We start from the raw sequence: 22617 nt of genomic DNA, 5'->3' as shown, positions 1-22617 counted from the left end.
CATCCCTTTCAGGCTATTGTAAGAATGGAGCCAAAGACAGGGAAGTTGCCTCCAGCAGATTTACAGAGAGGATTAAAGGGAAGAGTTGTTTATTTGCCTCTAGATTTGAACAAAAACATTAATACAATTGGAATAGAAGAAGTGGAAGAGGAACCTCTGGTTATCTTGGTTAATGGGGTTCCGACAAAGAATAAGAAAATATGGCAAGATTTAGTGGATGTTAGGAAAGTCAAAAAGGCAACAGTGTATTTGAAGAAAAATAATAAGTACTATAAGAATGTATATGTTGCAGAAGAGGAAGTAAGTGATGAAGAGGATAGCGATTTGTGTGCTGGCCAAATTGAGAAAGTAGAGGCCTCTAAAAGTGAAGAAATATATGAACATTATAGTGTTCATCCTTTGCATTCCAAGGAAGTCATGGGGAATGCTATTGAGTTGTTTCAAATGAAACAAGCCAAAGGGAGTCCCATTAGTGTTTGGGAGGAAAGTTTGGAAGCTCGGTGTTTCCCACAGCTATTTCCCACAGGTCAAGGAGGAAGATATGATGAGCGACCTCATCAAATTCCTGCGTCTGAATACCGGACTTTACGATTGTATGCAGCAGATCCTAGGTTTCGGCAATGCATTCCCTATTTGTTTCATCTCCTGTTTGAAAGCGATCTGTCTGGACTGTCATATGCAGTGAACCACATCTTAAAAAGTGGTATACAGATGCGAAACATCTCGGCAAGTGACTTTATGCATAAAGTCAATGTCCAAGACAGTATTTTGGATTCTCACTTAATTAATCTCATGGCGTGTCAGCGTGGTACTAATGAGTACTGGTACCGTCGTCATGGTGATTTAAAATGTATGCTGAGGAACTTAGGAACTCCAACATGGTTCCTCACTCTGAGCTGTGCCGAGTATGGCTGGGAAGACTTACTTGAATTTCTACGAGAGGCAAATGGAAATATTGAAAACATTGAATTCAAGACACCTGGAGAACTGTGTTCTTTGGATCCAGTGAATGTATGCAGGTACTTCAATCATAGATTTGAAGCTATGATGTCTTTCATCACAAATAAAAAGAATCCACCTCTTGGAGAGGTGTTGGATTTCTTCTGGAGAAAGGAGTACCAAGCAAGAGGTGCCCCTCATATACATATGTTGTTGTGGATCAAGGATGCACCTAAATTTGGAACAGATCCGGATGACTTAGTGATGAATTTCATCGAACAGTATTCTACGTGTGCTGTTCCAAACGCAACGGAGAAGAAAAGTCTAAGAGAACAAGTTCTACGTTTCCAAAGCCATCGTTGTGGAAAGTACTGTCGTCGTAAATTCAGAAACAAGGACAAGTTCTACACCAAATGTCGTTTCAACTTTCCACGACCGGTGATTTCTAAAGGAAGAGTGAACAGTTTGATGTCTTCGCTGCGACATAATGTGACGAGGAAATCACCCAAAAATACATACAATTTGAAAAGGAACGAAGAGTCCAAGTACATCAATGACTACAACCCAGTGATTTTGTCCATGTGGAATGCTAACATGGATATACAGTTTGTGGCTGACAACTGTATGGCTGTGGCTCGGTATGTGACATCTTACATCACCAAAAAAGAAAAGACCGAACTGAAGGATATGTGGGAGGATATTTCTCATGAAAAGAGCCTCAGCAAGAAGTTGTACAGTTTCAGTCTGAAGATGTTGTCGCATCGAGAAATCGGAGCTTACGAATGTTCTGACCGGTTGTCTTCAGCAAGTCTCTATGCCAAATCCAGGAGTCTCGTTTGGGCGAGTCTTGGTCTTGCTGCAACGCGAAATCGAGTTCTAAAACCTGTCCGGGAAATTGAGTATTTGGCGGAAAAGGAACCAAACAGTACCGACATTTTGAAGACCAACATGTTGGATACATATTATCCAAATCGAAGCAGTCACCTTGAGAATGTTTGTCTATATGAGGTTCTCCAAAATTATATATTCAAGAGGAACATCAAAGAAGATATTGAGAAAGGAGTGTATTCTGTAATTGGAAGTGAGGGATGCCTGGTCAAGCAAAGAAAATGCCAATTAGTAAACCATCGAAAATTGAGTGGTGAATCTCCAGCAAAAAAGGAGTTTTTTTATTTAGCACTTTTGCAACTTTTCAAGCCTTGGCGTGCAGAAGAGGAACTGCTTGGAGATTTCCTCTGTTACGAAGACTCTTTCAATGCAGCCAAGGAGTCCATAGAATGTCCTGCTTTTTCTAAATATCAAGAAATGCTAACTTTGGAAATTGAGCAGGAAGCAACGATTGCAGCCGAGATTGCCAGAGACAGTTCTCAGGACAGTCAGAGTTCTGTTTCATTGAGTCAAGATCCACTTGGAGGACCTATTATCGAAAATGAAGCTGCCACTGCTATGAATGAAGTGGAAAGAGCCATGGCACATGCTCAGGAGGATTCAGTTAACTTAGAAGACTTGGAAAAACAACTCAACGTTGAGCAGAGGAAAATATATGATGAAGTTACCACGGAAATTGAGCACGGATTAAGTCATGAGAAGAACAAGTGCTCATGTACATCGTTGAAGCCTGTCCGACTGTACGTGAGTGGAGAAGCGGGAACTGGAAAAAGTTTCCTCATTAAAGCAATCTCTTGTTATTTGCAGGAAAGGACTGAGTCATCGCTGTCTTGTGTTGTCACCGCTCCTACTGGACTGGCAGCACATAACATTAAAGGTATTACTTTGCATCGTCTACTGATGCTGCCGGTGGAGCATGACAACAAATTACAATACAACAAGTTATGTGGAGATGCTTGCTGTGAAGTTTCAAGAGTCTTGAGGAAAATGAAACTACTTATCATTGACGAAGTAAGCATGGTTTCCAATGTCATGCTTGCCTTTGTGCATTTGAGAATGCAAGAAGTACTTAAAACTGAATATGATGTGTTATTTGGTGGGAAACACATCATTGTTTTCGGAGATCTTCTGCAGCTGACACCAGTAAAAGGTCAACCTGTGTTCAAAATACTCACGCATGAAGATACCAGGAAGTGCCTAGGGAGCATTGGCAACGTCAATATATGGTTAAACTTCAATTATGCAGAACTGCATCAAAATATGCGTCAGGCAAAGGATGAAGATTACAAGAATATTCTACAAGATATTAGAATTGGAAAAGTGACAGAGCATGGGAAAGAAGCTTTAAATGCACGATTACTGTCAAATTTATATCCCAAACAAGAGATTGTGCCTGAGAATATTTTTCAGAAAATTACTGAGAAGAAATCCGGGATATGTCTCATGCCAACTCTTGCAGAATGTGCCATCTTCAACAACAAAATGTTGAATTTAGAAAAGCAAGAGATTGTGAAACTTGAAGCTATCGACAAATTAGAGCATATGGGATCAACAATTATTTTGTCAGACAATTTGAAATCAAAATTGGATTCATTAGAGAAGACTATATCTAAAACAGCGGGTTTTGAAAAGACTTTGAATGTATGTTTAAATTGCCGAATTATTTTGAGAAGGAATTTACATGTAGAAAGAGGTCTGGTAAACGGATCAATGGGTAATGTTGTTGATTTTGAGAAATACAGAAATAGAGATGGAATAGAATTTTTAAGAATTAAATTTGATGGCATTGAGGAAGTACAGCAAATTGGTCGTTGTTCTGCTAGGTTTTTGCTTGTTAAAGATTTATATGTTCGCCGTAAACAGTTTCCTGTTTGCTTGGCATATGCGGTGACAATCCATAAATCGCAAGGTTTAAGTGTAGACTGTGCATTGGTGAATATTGGCAGTTCTGTGTTCAAGGAGGGTATGGCATATGTGGCATTGTCACGAGTTAGAACTTTATCGGGATTGTACTTGATTGACTGTGATGTCACAAACATTTGTGCGGATCTAGATTGTGTTAAGGAATACAATAGGTTAAGAAGAGAGTATGCGCCACATTTGCCTCAATATCCTTTGTTTGAGAAACGTGTGGTAGGCCGCAAACGTAGAAATAGCAGTAATAGTAGGGAGGTTGTTGCAAAAAGACTAAAAGTCAATGAACCGAAAATTGTTAGCAGAAAGAAAGTGGATTCTGTTGAAGATGTTGTCGGTTTTCAATTTGAAAACAGTTCTGGTGTCAACTGCTATGCAAATGTAGTGGTTAATGTTCTCTTTTCACTAGAGAGTTTAAAAGAACAGATTCTGTTGAATTCTGAACAAATTTTATGCTGTTTGTTGAATTCTGTTTTCGAGAAATGTAGCACTGATCGAACAAAAGTAGAAAGTGTGTCTGAAGTTCGTTATCTGTTAGATGAATGTTCAGGTCAAACAGACTTCTCTGAAAATAATCAGCAAGATTGTCAGGAGTTTTTAATGTATATGCTTGATATATTGCAAGTTGAGGGTGTAGATGTAGATCACCTGTTTGGGCTTTCTTATCAATGGCAGCATGACTGCGAGAATTGTAGGGTATCAAGTACTACTAGTGTAGACTCAGAAAGATTTATATACTTAACTTTGCCAGACAGTAAATCAGTCTCCTTTAATAAGCTAGTAAATGCAGCGGATCACAACATGCAGTGTAGCCAATGTAAATCTGAAATGATGTCAACATTACTTATACGTAGATATGGACAGTATGTCATTTTAATGATCCAACGATGTAGGCCTGATGGATCAAAATTGTCAACTTTAATAAAAAATTTTGTGGCTTCTCAGCTTTCAATATCAGGAAGGACTTTTGTAACTGTAGCAATTATCTATCACGATGGTCCTTCAACAACTTTAGGACATTATACAGCTTATTTAAAGTCTCGAAACGGCTGGTCATTCTGCAATGATTCCGTTGTAAGTTTCAAAAAAAAATTGCTGTTTGACCTTAAAAATTCTTACCTGGTGTTTTTAAAACCAAAATTTTAAAGAAAGAATCTCGAGATTTCCTGTGAAGAATTGGAAAAGGTTCATCAAGTTGAGGGAATGTAAGTCTGCAATGCTGTCTAGATTATTGGTCCAAAACTTTTAATTATAATGTTATTTTGTAAAATCCGACTATATAAACCTGATGCAAGTAAGTCTGCTTCATAGTAAGCAGTATCAGTGTCATAGGAAAAGGAGAACATGAGTGACAAAGAAGAGTAAGATATTAGTAGTCCAGGATTGTGAAAATAATCTCAAATGTTTTCTTTTTGCAAGTTGCGAAAATAGAAAATGTCGGGATTTGATTGGAAGAATTACAAGACTTGCGAATCGCGGCAACATGATTTGGCCTAGTGGAAACATGTGATAGAATGAGAGAAGTCTTTTTTTCTATGTAACATATTTTTCGTATCGATGGAGGTTTTCTTTCAGAAAGTGGCGGGCTGAAAATATTTATAGCACAATAGAGTGGATGCTGTTCATAGGAGATCCTTCGACGTCATTGAAAGTAAGTTAATTTTAAGGAGTTTTGAAATCAGATTTCTTAGGTTGTATGGGTTTTTTAAACACAGTCATTTTGATTGTGTTTTTTTTTCCCCGCTGTTACATGATGAATATCTTCAAGTCACTGATTTAAGTGAAATTTGATACATTCTGAGAACAGCAAAAATAAACCATTTAACATGTATAATTAATGTTCTTCTGTTTGTACTTATGATATACATTTAGAAATGTGAGGTAGATATGGAAAAACTGAGTCTTTTGTAAGTGTCAATTTTAATGCTTATAGTGCTGTATTTCCGGGTACTGTTTTTTTTAAAAGGAATAGGCCTCACCTCAAAGAAAGCTCTTCAAAGCAGACATCTTATTTGCATCCTGAAACTATCATTTAAAATATTAGAGACAATTTTATGATGGCTTTACATCTTCAACATCAAGATACAGTTTTTTGTAAAATATATATATTTAGGATTGTGTAGGGGACGTAGAGAAGCAGAGACTTCTGTAAATGTCAAAGTTGTTGAAAAACTGTTTGTTCTTGAACCTTTTCCCTTGTCTTTTCTAATTTTTAAGTACATGTTTTAATATTTTTGGAAATGTTTGTTCTCTGTTTTACAGATTGAAAGTATGAAAAAATATTTTAAAAAGGTAACAAGAATTATAAGGTAAATGTTTTCTACTCTTTTTACCCGCAATGCACTGCTGATGATGTCACTGACACTATCTCTCATTTACTCTCTATAGCTGTCTTTCTTTTTACATTATTCTCTGTTTACTTCCCTTATACTAACTCTTCTTTTTTTTAAAAAAATATTTTTTTAGTTCGCTTAAAGTTCGCGAACCGGTCAGCGAACTTGAAGCGAACCAAAAGAAATAGAGCTTGCCAGAGTGATAAACATTCTAGCAATTTTATTTGAAAGGGGAGGTAGTTCTGAAAAGAACTTTTTTTTGTTTTTTGTTGTTTTATATATATATTTTTTTTTTCTGAACATTTTTTGATTTTTTTGTATTTTTAGAACAGTTTTATGTTTTTTTTGTGTTTTTTATGGAGGGGAAACAACAAAAAAACAGGCATTGAAAACGGCTCAACAGGAGCAAAAAAAAAATTACTTCTTGGGTGCATTAGGGCACTTATGGTTTTCGAACACCATATTAATCAAATTGATGCTCATGTTCCCATACGACAACATTGCACCGCAATATATACAAGTAAACCTCATATGTTGGAAATTTGGTTGAATATTTGGCACAGTTTCCTGTGCCTCTCTTCCTGACAAAGACATTGATGAGTTAGATCTGGCCACAGGAGTTGTCGGGGGATTGTCTTGTAGGTCCCTTAACTCAGCCCGGCTGTAGTTCAAGGGATGCCACCTGGTCATATGTCGATGCATAGTATAGTTGCCCATACTATATTTCTTCTCTGTGCCTCTTGACAATCTGTAATCACAGATGAGGCAGGTGACATATTTCGCATTCACCTTCTTCTCCCCTGGAGGGATGGAAAAAAACTGCCAGATGAAACTAGTTTTTCTCTTTGAAACACGGGGCAACTCTGGGATAAATTGTTGTTGATGTGGATCCTCTTCTTCTTCTTCCTCCTCTTCCTGCTCTCTGTTGGAGGTAAATTGACTTGGTGGTCCTCTCTTCTTATGAGGAGGTGGAGGTGGTGGTGGGGGTGCACCAGCTGCAGCAAGAATGGAAGCCATTGTTGAACTTCAGGTAAATGGTCTTTCTCTCACGAAGATGAAAGTCAGAGTGAGGAAAGAAGGAGGGGTTTACATGATTTGGGAAAAGCAAAAGTTCTGAACCAATGAAAAGTGTTATTTTTAGGTCACATGACCTAGTATTACATCATTAGGAAACCAAAAGTGAAATGAACTAATGAAAAGTGTTATTATCGAGTCACATGACCTGCTGTCTTTACGTTTCGCGCTTTGCGCCACTATCCAATCCGCTTCCGGGTCCGCTAACTTGGCGCGTCGGATAACGTATTACGCGACAACGCAAAACGTCATGATAACGTAACAGTTACGCTTAAGGAACGATTACCGGCTCGCGCACCAAGTCGCGGCTTTGAATTCAGCTAACGGGAAGCTGACCAGTTCGCGGACTAGGAGCGGAACAATTTTTTTTTTTTTTTTAAATGTATAAAAATCATGTACAATATATTTTATGATTTAAAGAAGAATACATTTTACAGATACAAATATTAGCTTTCAAAAAACCATTGAAATTCAATGAAAAAACCATAGGTTATAGTCCATATATAGTTAGGAATTAGCATTTACAAAACCTTATTTTACTCGCATAAAACCATTGAAATTCCATATATAGTTAGATGCGCTAACTATATATCGCGCACCCGCAATCCACTGCTGATGATGTCACATATTACATCATTCATGACATGGTCAGTGACATCACTGATGACATCACTGATAACAACTCAAATGACATCACTGATGACATCTCAAATGACATCACTGATGACATCACTGATGACAACTCAAATGACATCACTGACAACATCACAGATGACATCATTCATGTGTTAATACGATGAACCTCTACAGACTCTGATATATCCTTAGATACACTCAGTGAAAACAGACACTCACAGATTGTCACTCATCCATGGAGTTACTCATACACCTAGACAGTCATGCAAAGAATCAATCACACCTCCAATTCCTCAACTATACAGTTATACACACCTTACTTATTGAAGCATATTCTAACACATATTTACTCTCTTATATAATCCCTAATAAAAGTTCACAATGATCCATACAGCCATTCACACATTCACTGGCTCTAATGCACAGTTATTTATATATGTTAACTCTCACATGTACTGTGTTTTACATATGTACTTACTTTGACATGTAGCACTGAGATATCCATTCACTCACCAATACACTCATGCACACAGTCAACCGCCCATACAGCTGTTTCCACATGCACTTTTGAAACCATACATCTAGTGAATCAACTGCTCACACATCTATGCACAGAGTCACACACCTCCCAGCCACTCACACATATACTCAGTCTCCCATACAAATACTTGAGCAACCAATCAATAACCCATATAGTTATTCATATAGCTACTGATCAACACATGCAGCAGTTTACAGAACAACAGATATAATGATGCACAAACTAATATAGTTTATTCACTAACCCATGCACTCAGTGAGACACATTTAATCACTCCCTCATACAATCAGTCATGCACCTACTAAATCTTTCATCCAGACATTTATACATCCACTCATTCTTCAATATGTAAGACATATTTTAACTTTACAGAAACATACAGTCACTGGATGTTGTGATCAGTGATGTCATCAGTGATGTCACTGACCATGTCATGAATGATGTAATATGTGACATCATCAGCAGTGGATTGCGGGTGCGCGATATATAGTTAGCGCATCTAACTATATATGGAATTTCAATGGTTTTATGCGAGTAAAATAAGGTTTTGTAAATGCTAATTCCTAACTATATATGGACTATAACCTATGGTTTTTTCATTGAATATATATATATATATATATATATATATATATATATATATATATATATATATATATATATATATATATATATATATATATATATATATATATATATATATATATATATATATATATATATATATTCACTGAAAAAACCATAGGTTTGACACCAGTTAGTTAGCTGGAAATTTTACTGACATAAAACCATTGAAATTCCCACGTTATAGTTAGTTGGACTCACTATAACTTGCCCGTGTAATGCACTGCTGATGACATCACATATTACATCACTCATGACATGGTCAGTGACATCACTCATGACATCACTGATGACACCATCCAGTGAATGTGTGTCTTTCTGAAAAATAAATATGTTTTATATATGTATATGTAAAGGTCGATGGAAGAATAAATGTTTAAATAAGTGTCTTAATGGATGTTTTTAAAAAAAAAAATTGATTGGTTAACTGGCTTATTAAGTGTATTTTAGTGAATACATATATTAGCGAGTATTGTTTAAATATTCAAATGTTTGTATCAGTCTCTCACTTTGTGTATACGTGGCTGCATGGGTTGGTGAGTAGCTAAATGTGTTTGTATATGGGTTATTAGATGTTTTTTTAGTATCAGTATGAGTGTCTGTATGGTTTGGTGGGGGTATTACTTAGTACATAGATGCATCAATGACTGACTCACTGTTTATGTGTTTGGAAGATGGCATATGTGCAGGACTGTATGGATGGATGAGTGTGTATATGTGTGTGTTAGTAAGTGAATGACTGTCTCACTAAGGTCTTTATCAGTAACTACATATGTTTTAATCTTGTATATGTGAGTATTGATGTATATAAGTGAGTATATGTGAGAGTGAGAGATTGAAAGAGTTCTTGTTTAAATAAGTATGTGTTTCTATACGTGATTGTTTAAGAGAGTAAGTATGTGTAAGTTTCCTTAGAAGTAAGGTGGTAGTGTGTGTATAGCTGTATATGCAAATAAATGGATGTTCAATAGTTTATTTGCATGTGTGAGTATGTGTGTGAGCAGCTTTTAGAAGACTGTCGGTGTGTTACAGGATGTATAGGTGTATCACTACATATGATGAGTGAGTATATGTATGAGTGACTACATAGAACTGTTGGTGAATGAGTGGATGTGTATATAAATGGTGGAATTACTGAATTGGTTGTTGTAACTGGTATGGGTATCTCCACTTTTTTGAAAATGTTAGTTTCTATTTTTGAATATGTGTTTCAAGGGTTACTTTACAGTGAAAGGAGGTCTGTCACTCTGTCACAAGGATGGTGTCATCAGTGATGTCATGAGTGATGTCACTGACCATGTCATGAGTGATGTAATATGTGATGTCATCAGCAGAGCATTACACGCGCAAGTTATAGTGAGTCCAACTAAGTATAACGTGGGAATTTCAATGGTTTTATGTCAGTAAAATTTCCAGCTAACTATAACTGAGGCAAACCTATGGTTTTTTCAGTGAATTTAATAGTCTTTTTAAATGCTAATTCCTAACTATAACTGGTGTGAAACCTATGTTTTTTCAGTGAATTTCAATGGTTTTTTAATAGCATTTCTCTATAGGTATAAAAAGTAAAACATTTTATAACGAATTTTATATTTATTAATTATGTAACATTTATTATTTTATTTTTAATTTTTTGCCCCGGAGCGCTCCCGGGGCGCGTACCGGTGAGCGTCCCGTTAGCGCTATCCTTGTGTACGAAAACAACATTGTGACGTTTCGCGTAACCGCGTGATGCATCATATGACGCACTTGCTAAGCGCACCTGGGAGCACGCGAGCGCATACGATCGCGCAACATCCTGACACGCTTACGCTACGCGCCCCCCGGGCGCGCTCCGGGGCGCGACTACGGCGCGCCTCGGGGCGCGGCCCGGGGCTCGTAGCGTAAGCACGGCGGGTCATGTGACCTGAAAATAAAACTTTTATTGGTTCATTTCACTTTTGGTTTCCTAATGATGTACGGCCAGGTCATGTGACCTAAAAATAACACTTTTCATTGGTTCAGAACAGTTTTCTTTTCCAAATGATGAAAAACCCCACCTTTTTTCCTCATTCTACCTTTGTGCTTTGAGAGAGGTAGACCTGCAGTTATTTCAGTAGAAAATGGCTACATTAGCTGCAGCTGCTGGATCTTCTGGACCACCACCACCACCACCACAAGGACCACCACAACTTCACAGTGGTGGAGATCAAGAAGAGGAGGAGAATGAGGAGGAGGAGGAGGAGGAGATTCGCCCCAGAGGACAATATTACCTACAAACCTAAATAGCACATCATCTGGCAATTTTTTTCAATCACCAACGACAAAAAAAAGTAAATGCGCCTAAGACAACCTGCTTAATATGTCACCAGGAGCTGTCAAGGGGGAATCCCAACAAAAAATACTCCTTTGGCAACCACACGATGATCAGACACATGCAACGGAAGCATCCAAATAACTATGCTAGGGCAGAGGTCAGGGAACTGGCCAGAAACCCTGTCCAATCTTCTGCCAGCACCTCCCAAAGTAATGTTTCCACCCCATCAGGACCGGAAGTTAGGGAGATGTGCTCCACCATACAAACCAAGTTTTCCAATTTTAAAATGGTTTGTATTTTTTGTGGACTAACAATATGCTATGGAGAGAAATGCATCACACTTATTAACCGTGCTTGGGATAACCACAAGTGCCCAAGGAAACATTAATTTTTTCTGCTTTTTTTTTGCTCCTGTTGAGCCCTATAGAATTCCCAGTTTTTTGTTTCTCCCCTTAAAAAATACAAAAAAAACAAAAAAATGTTCAGAAAAGTAAAAAAAAGTTAAAAATGTTAAAAAAACAATAAAAAATATAAAACAACGAAAAGAATAAAAACAACAGTTCTTTTTAGAACTACCTCTAATGTATAAAAAAAAGCAACTTTTTTGGGAAACTCTGCCATGCTTCTTTCTCGGTTGGGCACCCCTGCTGTTTGGATATGGCTGAGATACCCGCCACCCCCTCTCAACACAATCCCCAAGGATGGGAAGACGGAAACAGTTCTGAACTTGTGGAAGGCGGGAGGGAGTTACCCTCCCGGCCGTATTTATTAAAATATGAAACAAAATTAAAACGTCAAAATAACAGTTTCATATCATGTACAATTTCATTTACACATTACGATGTTCTTGGCTGACCTTAACTCATCTCTAATACAAAGGTTCTCCTAGCCGATACTAAACATCCTGCAAATGCATTACTCAAACTTTGAAATTGTACATCCTAACATTTACGGGCCAACGGCAAGGTCGTAACCGGTGTCAGATCCCGACTACCAGAACTCCCCCCTCACTTGTGAGGGGGGTCGCACAGAGGACTGTACCTCTGTGCCAACTTCCAATTTCCTTTGTCTTAGCGGGGGCCCTTTGATAACTCGACGCCATCTTTAGTGGTCGTCCGAGGACTCGTGTGAGGTGTCTAGAAGGTAGCGTAGACCCCCCTCCCACCCCACACAACTTACCACATCTGCCGTCGCAGATGTCCTGGCCCCGGGAAATTCCCAGGAGGGGCCCTAGCCCCTCCTCCCCAGGGAGAGGCCTATGGCCGCCTTCCCTTTCGGCGTCCCCATCCTTAGAGGGGACCGCCTCCCCGTTTGAGGGGCCAATGGCCGCCTCCCCCTGGGCGCTCCCATCCATAATGGGTGACGCCCTACCTCTAGGGATCTTCGAATTCCTGCTCACCGATCATGACCTTACCGCCCGACCAAAATAAATACGACAATCTAAGACTAAAGTGGAGAGAAACAACTTTATACTTAAGCGAATCGAAATATAATCTCTACCGAGTATCCGGTGCAACTACTTTGCTGAATAAAACATGCTGAAAAGGAAAAATTATCGACTTTATTACACCCAAATTATCAACTTTATTCAAAACAACCTGTAAGAAAAACAATATCATGACACTCGACTTTATTCCAACAAATCGCTGTCATTAGGGGCTGGTGGGCGGGTCAAAAATGGCTCTTCGTTCCGTCTCGAGCTCACGTGCAACGGGGAGGTGCAGCTTCAGAGCACAGGAACAAGAGGATGCTTCCTTGGCTTGTCGCTCCTTTTATCCTTCTTCGGGCGGGCGTGTACCCACCTCCAATCTGCCTCCAGGGCGTGGCTAGCGGTGTTGGTGTCTAGGACAACCCCCTCTTGGGCGGGAAAAAGGCGCGCCCCGGCTACGCCGCTTCGGGCATACCAGCCGAGACTCGCCTCCCGCCCAAAATGGTTTCCCGGGGGGATCGGGGTACTCCACCATACGTTCGGGGGGACCGAGTGGTCGCCCCTTTCCATATGGCTGAGATACCCGCCACCCCCTCTCAACACAATCCCCAAGGATGGGAAGACGGAAACAGTTCTGAACTTGTGGAAGGCGGGAGGGAGTTACCCTCCCGGCCGTATTTATTAAAATATGAAACAAAATTAAAACGTCAAAATAACAGTTTCATATCATGTACAATTTCATTTACACATTACGATGTTCTTGGCTGACCTTAACACATCTCTAATACAAAGGTTCTCCTAGCCGATACTAAACATCCTGCAAATGCATTACTCAAATTTTGAAATTGTACATCCTAACATTTACGGGCCAACGGCAAGGTCGTAACCGGTGTCAGATCCCCACTACCAGAACTCCCCCCTCACTTGTGAGGGGGGTCGCACAGAGGACTGTAACTCTGTGCCAACTTCCAATTTCCCTTGTCTTAGCGGGGGCCCTTTGATAACTCGACGCCATCTTTAGTGGTCGTCCGAGGACTCGTGTGAGGTGTCTAGAAGGTAGCGTAGACCCCCCCTCCCACCCCACACAACTTACCACATCTGCCGTCGCAGATGTCCTGGCCCCGGGAAATTCCCAGGAGGGGCCCTAGCCCCTCCTCCCCAGGGAGGGGCCTATGGCCGCCTTCCCTTTCGGCGTCCCCATCCTTAGAGGGGACCGCCTCCCCGTTTGAGGGGCCAATGGCCGCCTCCCCCCGGGTGCTCCCATCCATAATGGGCGACGCCCTACCTCTAGGGATCTTCTAATTCCTGCTCACCGATCATGAGCTTACCGCCACAGGCCGATAGTTGACTGGCTATCCGGACCCCCCACAAAAACTCCTACTTAAAGGTCATGGCTGCAAACTCTTTAACCAAGCTACGAAGTCTCCTATGAGTAAAGCATTCCCCACCCGGGACAAATGAACTCCATCCTCTAGATACATTTGGTCCCCCCTGATACACCCATGCGGAATAGAATGCAATGTACTAGTACGGAACAATCTACCAAGCTTGTTATTCACCTTCTTCACTGAATGATTTACAGCAGCCACCGAAATAGCCCCCGCCACACTTTTCGTGGAATCATATGGGACCATGCAATCGTGCACCCTGGAACCCTTCTCGCCAACCAACTCACCGTGGATAGTATCAACTCGAGAAGTATTCGTCTACCAGTGGTCACCAAATCATTGCCCCCAAGATGCACTATGATTACAGATGGCGGTGACCTTGTCCGCCCTAACAAACCCTCGATAAAACGTTGAAACTGGTCAATACAGAGCCCGCCCCTTCCGTAGAAGGTCACCCTGTACCCGTATTCCCCAGCCATGTGACTCATGTCACCTGCTTTGAATACGTCTGCGGCACGCCTCACGTATGAGTGGCCCACGACCCACACCACTCTTTCCTCAGCCAGTGATCTTTGACCGCTGGTTCCCAGGTGTCGGGTCGACTGCACAGTCCGCCCCGCTTTGTAAGCTCGCGACACTGTAAACCAAACAAAAACAAGAAGTGTGAGTACAAGACATAGGCTTCACAACATGTGCAACCGCACATACCTTTTATAACAATTCGAGGACCAACGCCCCAACTGTTTCACTTTTTCCACACTCAGACCCCTGGCTGTAGCCTCTGTAGCAGCCCCTATCCTGAAGGAATGGGCCCCAAACTCGCACGGGTTCAAGCCCGCCGCTGCGATCGCCATCTAGTCAGCGGGGTGGCGTTGGCGTGCCTCAGCAAGCTTCCCTCCCATGATGCCGCCCTCTGCGCCAAATACTCCTCAACGCATGCTACCGGGCACATGGGAGATCCCGGAATCCGCTGAACCACTACACTGTCCCCGATCGCTTTCTGATCGGTCTTGGACCTGACAAATGAGACTACCATTGTCTCCCCCTTAATTTGAATGTGCTCACGGCACAGACCTCCCCCCGTATCCTGCTTGTTCCTCGCTACCAGCTCGCTTACCCGCATAGCCCCACGGAATGCTAATGCAAAAGCGGCCCGGAATAGCACTGTCTCTGATTGAGACGAACATGTCGCAGGGAGTACGGACAGTAACAGGGCCAACCTTTCAAGACCTATCGGATGTCTTTCATCCACTCTGCAACCCTCACGGCGTTGCCACCCACGCAGCGCCTTCTGCACCAAGAAAGACGCCGTGGGATCCTGTATGCCATGGGCCCGTGCCATGAAAGAAATGGCGGCCCGGTGCCTATTTGCCGTAGCCACTGATTTGCCTGCCTGATGTAATGATAACAAAAAATTCAGGACGTACTCTTCTTGGCCCCACAGCTCCCCCCTAGCTGAACCCAAAAAGGACAAATAAGAACGGAACGCCCCTTCATAAGCCTTCCTCGTCCTGGGTGCTAAACTCTCTCCCACGAGGTCTTGTAGTCCGGGGCACCGAGAGACCAGAGAGCTTCGGGAAATGGAGCCGCCACCGGGTCCGCTGAGGGCAGAAAACCCCAGAAGGCCTGCATACGGGAACGAGAAAGTGCATCAGCTGCCTGATTTAACACCCCTGGCACATGTCTCGCCCGAAAGTGGACGTTCAGTCTCATACACAGCAGGACAATTTCCTTCAACAGTCTCAAGATCCATTTGCAGCGTGCTGCCTGACTATTGATACACTCAACCACGGTCATATTATCAGACCAGAAAACCACAGAGCGATCACGAAAATCCTCAGGCCATGTTTTCAAGGCCACCAGGATAGGGAACAGTTCGAGAAACCCAATGTTACCTGTCAGCCCAATCTCGTGCCACCATGGCGGCCAGGTTCGTGCCGACCAATGATTACCCAGGATGGCGCCAAAGCCCACGCTCCCTGCCGAGTCCGTCCACAACCCCAGCTCCACGGAGGAGACCATTGGTTTGGTCCATACGACACGACTGTTGAAATCCGCCAGGAATGTCAACCATATGCGCATGTCCTGGCGGACCTCTACCGAGAGCCTTGTGCGGTGATGCCCTTCCTTAAGGCCGACCATAGCTTGAGCAATAGAGCGGGAAAAGGGGCGAGCCATCGGTATTACTCTAAGGGCAAAGTTCAGCTGACCCACAGCTTGCTGCAACTGATGCAAATTTACCTTCGTCTCACCAATACATTTTTCAAGTGATGTCTTAAACTTCGTTACCTTCTCCTTAGGCAAACGGAAGCACCCCTCTTCGGAGTCGAGCTCTATTCCAAGAAACTCGAGCGAAGTAGCCCGGCCCACTGTCTTACCTGGTGCCAATGGCACGCCAAAGCGGGTCATGAGATCACAAAATTCATTCAAAGCCTTTGCACATTCCATGTCCCCGGCTGCCCCCAGAAATAGAAAATCATCAAGATAATGCATAACATGTGTAAACCCTGTTGTTCTTGTGAACGCCCATTGTAAAAAACTACTGAATTTTTCAAAATACGCACAAGAAATGGAGCAACCCATTGGCATACATTTATCCATGTAATAGCGTCCCTGAAACATGAAACCAAGGAGACGCTGATCATCTGGGTGTACCGGGAGCAACCGGAACGCCGACTCAATGTCCGACTTGGCCATCAGCGCTCCGGGCCCCAGGCGATTCAACATGGCGACAGCCTCATCAAAAGATGCGTACCGCACCGAACAAACTCCCGGGTCAATCGCGTCGTTCACCGAAAGACCCCTTGGGGCTGACAAATTATGTATCAACCTGAATTCCCCTGGGTCCTTTTTGGGGACCACTCCCAGAGGCGAACACACAAAATTAGCAACAGGCGGCATGTCAAATGGGCCAGCAACCCGACCTCGGGTCACCTCCTTACCAATCTTAGCTTGCACCACCGCCGTATTCTGCAGAACCGACAGTTGGTTCCTGCATTGCGCTTTACCCTGAAAATCCCCCGCCGGGATGCGAAAACCATATGAAAAACCATCTCGCAACACCCCAGCGGAGATATGATCCGGATACTCGTTTAACCAAGGAATCATCGCCATGATATCAATCGGGGTAGGGAGAAGCGCCCCTCGGACTATTTCAGACCTGTTTGACGCCCCCTCTACTTCCCGGATCACCATTTTTGGCTCTGCACATGGTCTCGGGGTGAGAGGACTGCCCGCACCCAGTACATTCATGCCTAAACCTGCAAGATCCCTGCGGCCTAGTACATTTACCTCTGTTAAAGCTCCAGCAAACCCCTTTTTTACCTGAGTTGCCATTACTCTTTGCGTGCTGATCGTTGCTCGGTCCCGCCCGAAAGGGCGTCCCAGACGAATGGCGGGCAAACTCGACCATACCCCCCCCTAAAGATGGCGACTTCGCCGAGCCTGACTTCTCCATTTTTTGCCAGGAAATGGAGTCGAAACAATCCCACGTCAGGGATGAGTCGTGCTCCTTGGATTTACGAAATATGCTATCGTAATACAACCATTGATTGCCACCATATGTCCCAAAAAATTCCATGATACGTGTCTGATACACGGCTAATCCCACCAACAATTCGGGTCTACGTTCCCCCATAATTGCAATGAACATTCCAAACGCTCTGCCCCAATTGTCGATCGACTCATCCACCCTGAAAGCGGCCATCTTGGCGCGCCATACACTAGGATGCAGAAACTCTTTTTGATTTTTTACATGCTCAATCTCATAATGATCGGTCAACAAGGAAAACATGTTCACATATTTATCAGACCATATCCTTTCCTTTACATCCATCGGGATATGCTGAACAACTTTTTCCCTCCTTGAAGGTACCGATCCCTCCCCTGCAATCGGCAATGGCTGCTTACCTGAACCGGCCACTGTGACCGTAGTTCCTGCCGAACCAACGCCCGACACTGGTTGTTCCACGGGAGCCTGCGGGGAAACAAAAGGAGACGGTGCCTTCGCAGCATCTTTCGATTGCCGCAACTGCTTCATTATTGCCCTGGCTTCCACAGCCATGGCCCCCTCGTTTTCTTTGCCTAACCATGCCGCCAACTGTGCAGCCAGCTCAGGAGACATATCCTCCCCGTTCACCGGAGTGACTACCACAGGGATGGGTTGGCCCACGTCTGGGACCGGAGTCGGGGCCTCGATCGGGGTGACCGGGTGCGCAGGGGGTACTTCGGGCAGCGGGGCTTCCCCCCCCCCGACGCTCCCTTCTTGGCCCTTCTGCCTCTCCCACTAGGGACTACTCCCGGCAATGCTGGTCCGATGACTCTCTTAGGCCCCCAACACCATTCATTACCGCCATCTGCTTTTTCATATCCGCCATGTCTTTCATCAGCATACGGAGCATCTGATCGGTCCCGATCCTCTTTCCGACCTTCTTGCTAGGCATCGTCCACGTATATTCCTTAAAGGTCCTAAGCAGAAAGCCCCGAACTCACTGAAAGAAGAAAACACACGATTAATTCTCCAAAAATGGCTCTTCGTTCCGTCTTGAGCTCACGTGCAACGGGGAGGTGCAGCTTCAGAGCACAGGAACAAGAGGATGCTTCCTTGGCTTGTCGCTCCTTTTATCCTTCTTTGGGCGGGCGTGTACCCACCTCCAATCCGCCTCCAGGGCGTGGCTAGCGGTGTTGGTGTCTAGGACAACCCCCTCTTGGGCGGGAAAAAGGCGCGCCCCGGCTACGCCGCTTCGGGCATACCAGCCGAGACTCGCCTCCCGCCCAAAATGGTTTCCCGGGGGGATCGGGGTACTCCACCATACGTTCGGGGGGACCGAGTGGTCGCCCCTTTCCATTCTGCTATCTCTGAACAAATACATTTTTGGCTGATACCACGCACCTGTTTGGGCTCTCTTGCTCTGGGCAACCTTTATGTTGAAAATGTACGGCACAGCCTGAGCCGTGAGAGGAGCCCTCCTGTTCTTCGGTGCAGCCCCGCTACAACACCACTCGACACTGCAGCATCAGGGACAGGTGAAGCCTCTTCAAAGATGTTAGACAGCTGGACTGACAGCGGAGGATTGATACCACTACCCACTTGGGATTTAACTTCGGCAAAGATCGAGTGTGAGCACAGCAACCCACTGGGGCAACACAAGTGAAACTGCAATTACCAAAAGGCCACAGTTGTGGCCACGCCCACCAGGGCGGGGTGATGTTTGTTTAATTGAAGCTGCAGATGTGATCACTACTCATGCAGACGCCCGCAGCCCATGATGAAGTGCTTTTCCAGCATGAAACGCGTCGGGGAGGACCATACATTTACTGTTGGGCACCCCTGCAGTTTGGATTCCACTATCTTTGAACAAATACATTTTTGGCTGATACCACTCACCTGTTTGGGCTCCCTCGATGTTGGCAACCTTTATGTTGGAATATGTACGGCGCAGCCTGAGCCGTGAGAGGAGCCCTGCTGTTCTTCGGTGCAGCTCCGCTACAACGTCACTCGACGCTGCAGCATCAGGAACAGGTGACGCCTTTTCAAAGATGTGAGACAGCTGGACTGATGGCGGAGGGTTGATACCACAACCCAGTTGGGATTTAACTTCGGCAAAGATCGAGTGTGAGCACAGCAACCCACTGGGGCAACACAAGTGAAACTACAATTACCAGAAGGCCACAGTGGTGGCCACGCCCACCAGGGTAGCGTGATGTTTGTTTAATTGAAGCCGCAGCTGTGATCACTACTCATGCAAACGCCCGCAGCCCATGATGAAGTGCTTTTCCAGCACGAAACGCGTCGGGCAGGACTATTGATTTACTGTTGGCCCCCCTGCTGTTTGGATTCTGCTATCTTTGAACAAATACATTTTTGGCTGATACCACTCACCTGTTTGGGCTCCCTCGATCTGGGCAACCTTTATGTTGGAATATGTACGCCGCAGCCTAAGCCGTGAGAGGAGCCCTGCTGTTCTTCGGTGCAGCCCCGCTACAACGCCACTCGACGCTGCTGCATCAGGGACAGGTGACGCCTTTTCAAAGATGTTAGAAAGCTGTACTGACGGCGGAGGGTTGATACCACAACCCACTTGGGATTTAACTTCGGCAAAGATCGAGTGTGAGCACAGCAACCCTCTGGGGCAACACAAGTGAAACTACAATTACTAGAAGCCACAGTGGTGGCCACGCCACCCAGGGCGGGGTGATGTTTGTTTAATTGAAGCCGCATCTGTGATCACTACTCATGCATATGCCCGCAGCCCATGATGAAGTGCTTTACCAGCACGAAACGCGTCGGGCAGGACTATTCATTTACTGTTGGGCACCGCTGCTGTTTGGATTCTGCTATCTTTGAACAAATACATTTTTGGCTGATACCACTCACCTGTTTAGGCTCCCTCGATTTGGGCAACCTTTATGTTGGAATATGTACGGCGCAGCCTGAGCCGTAAGAGGAGCCCTGATGTTCTTTGGTGCAGCCCCGCTACAATGGGCAACCTTTATGTTGGAATATATATTTGTATATATATATGTATTTGTATATATATATATGTACTAGCAGCCCGTCCCGACGTTGTCCGGGTATGAATTGCTGCCGGCCAGTAGTATAATATTTTGTAGGATTTCGTTTTGATAGCATTTCTTATCTGTGACAGGCCTGTGAAACGCTCCGATTCACAGTGCACTGCTGGTGCACTTAAGAGTGCACGTTCAGTAGTGTGTGAACTCGAGTTTTCCTACTTTATTTTTCCTTGCAATATTCTATAGCGTGAACTCGACAACATGGCATGAGCACAATTTACATTACAGAAGAACACATTCATTTGTGGTGGTAGGCACGGGGAGACAAAGCGATTTGCCTGGAATCACAGGATGTTGAGCTGATGCCGAGATACGAACGTAGCTCCCCAGCTCTAAAGTTCGCAACTCTAGAATTTGTGGTGGGAGCTGTGTCTAAAAGTGTATGTCGGTGCTGGCCATCAATGAGAGAGAGTAGTTAACAACAAGGAGCTTAGAGGGAAAAACGGTCATAGGTCGCCCTCCACTCAATTATGTATTCACAAAACAAGACCTAGACCGAACAGGCATCCAACATTAAATCAGTTAATGGTGTACCATCAAATGCAAACCTTTTGCAAATTACTCCTCTCTTTTAATTGCTGAGGTAGGAGGTACATCCAAGTTATGCCATGAATTAAAAAACATATGCCCAAACCCTTGAAAACATAAAACCAGTTGTGAGACTACAAATAACACACACCTATGTGCCTAAATCAGGTAGATACAAAAATGTGTGTGTGAGCGAGATGGCTACTCACGGGCGAACCCCCAACGGGAACCTGGCAGGTACTCACCAGGATTGCCCTGATCTCATCACTGGCACCATCAAGCTCAAAAGAAAGATAGGTGTCCACAAAACAAATAAAACAGTGTTTGTGAGGGACTGCAGTGTGTGGGAATAACAAACAAACACAATACGTGTCAAACAACAAATATGTAAACGACCACTAGCAACACGGAACTTAGCTTTATTCTGTCACTTTCGTGTTGGTTGCGGGGTGTTTAAAAAGTGAGAATGGCTAATACCTATCTAGCCATACTCGGAGTATGGCTAGCCTTTCTCACTTTTTTAACACCCCGCGACCAACACGAAAGTGACAGAATAAAGCTAAGTTCCGTGTTGCTTGTGGTCTTTTACATATTTGTTGTTTGACACGTATTGTGTTTGTTTGTTATTCCCTCACAAACACTGTTTTGTTTGTTTTGTGGACACCTATCTTTCTTTTGAGCTTGATGGTGCCAATGATGAGATCAGGGCAATCCTGGTGAGTACCTGCCAGGTTCCCGTTGGTGGTTCGCTCGTGAGGCGCCACCTCGCTCACACACACTTTTTTCTATCTACCTGATTTAGGCACATAGGTGTGTGTTATTTGTTGTCTCACAACTGGTTTTATGTTTTCAAGGGTTTGGGCATATGTTTTTTAATTCATGGCATAACTTGGATGTACCTCCTATCTCAGCAATTAAAAGAGAGGAGTAATTTGCAAAAGGTTTGCATTTGATGGTACACCATTAACTGATTTAATGTTGGATGCCTGTTCAGTCTAGGTCTTGTTTTGTGAATACATCAATGAGAGAGACCGGTGCATTTTACAAATCGGTGGTGAAAGTATATGAGTATGATGCTGGAGATTTTGTGCCGCCTTGCCACCAATGTACTTACCGGGGGAGGGTAAACACCCATTATTCCGCAACTTTCTTTCCGCATACCATCACTCCGCATACTTTCATTACGAAAGTATCATGACTTCGCAATGCCATTATGACGCATGGCATTACATTTTATATGCTTTTACCACGCATACATTTACAACGAAATTCGTTGTAAATGCATGAATGGTAAAAGCATGTTTTTTTTTAAATGTTTGGATAGGGTAATTATGGGTATAGGGGTATATGTTTTGGGGTACTGAGGTATATGTTTTGGGGTGTTTGGGTATTTTAAGGGTTCAGATATATTTTTGGGTTATGGGGCACAGGACTAGTTTTAGGGTTTAGGGATA

The sequence above is a fragment of the Lissotriton vulgaris genome, chromosome 5 (genome assembly GCF_964263255.1).
Source record: "Lissotriton vulgaris chromosome 5, aLisVul1.2, whole genome shotgun sequence".
NCBI lineage: Eukaryota > Metazoa > Chordata > Amphibia > Caudata > Salamandridae > Lissotriton > Lissotriton vulgaris.
The sequence above is the reverse complement of the archived record's forward strand: the minus strand, read 5'-3'. Positions refer to the sequence as shown.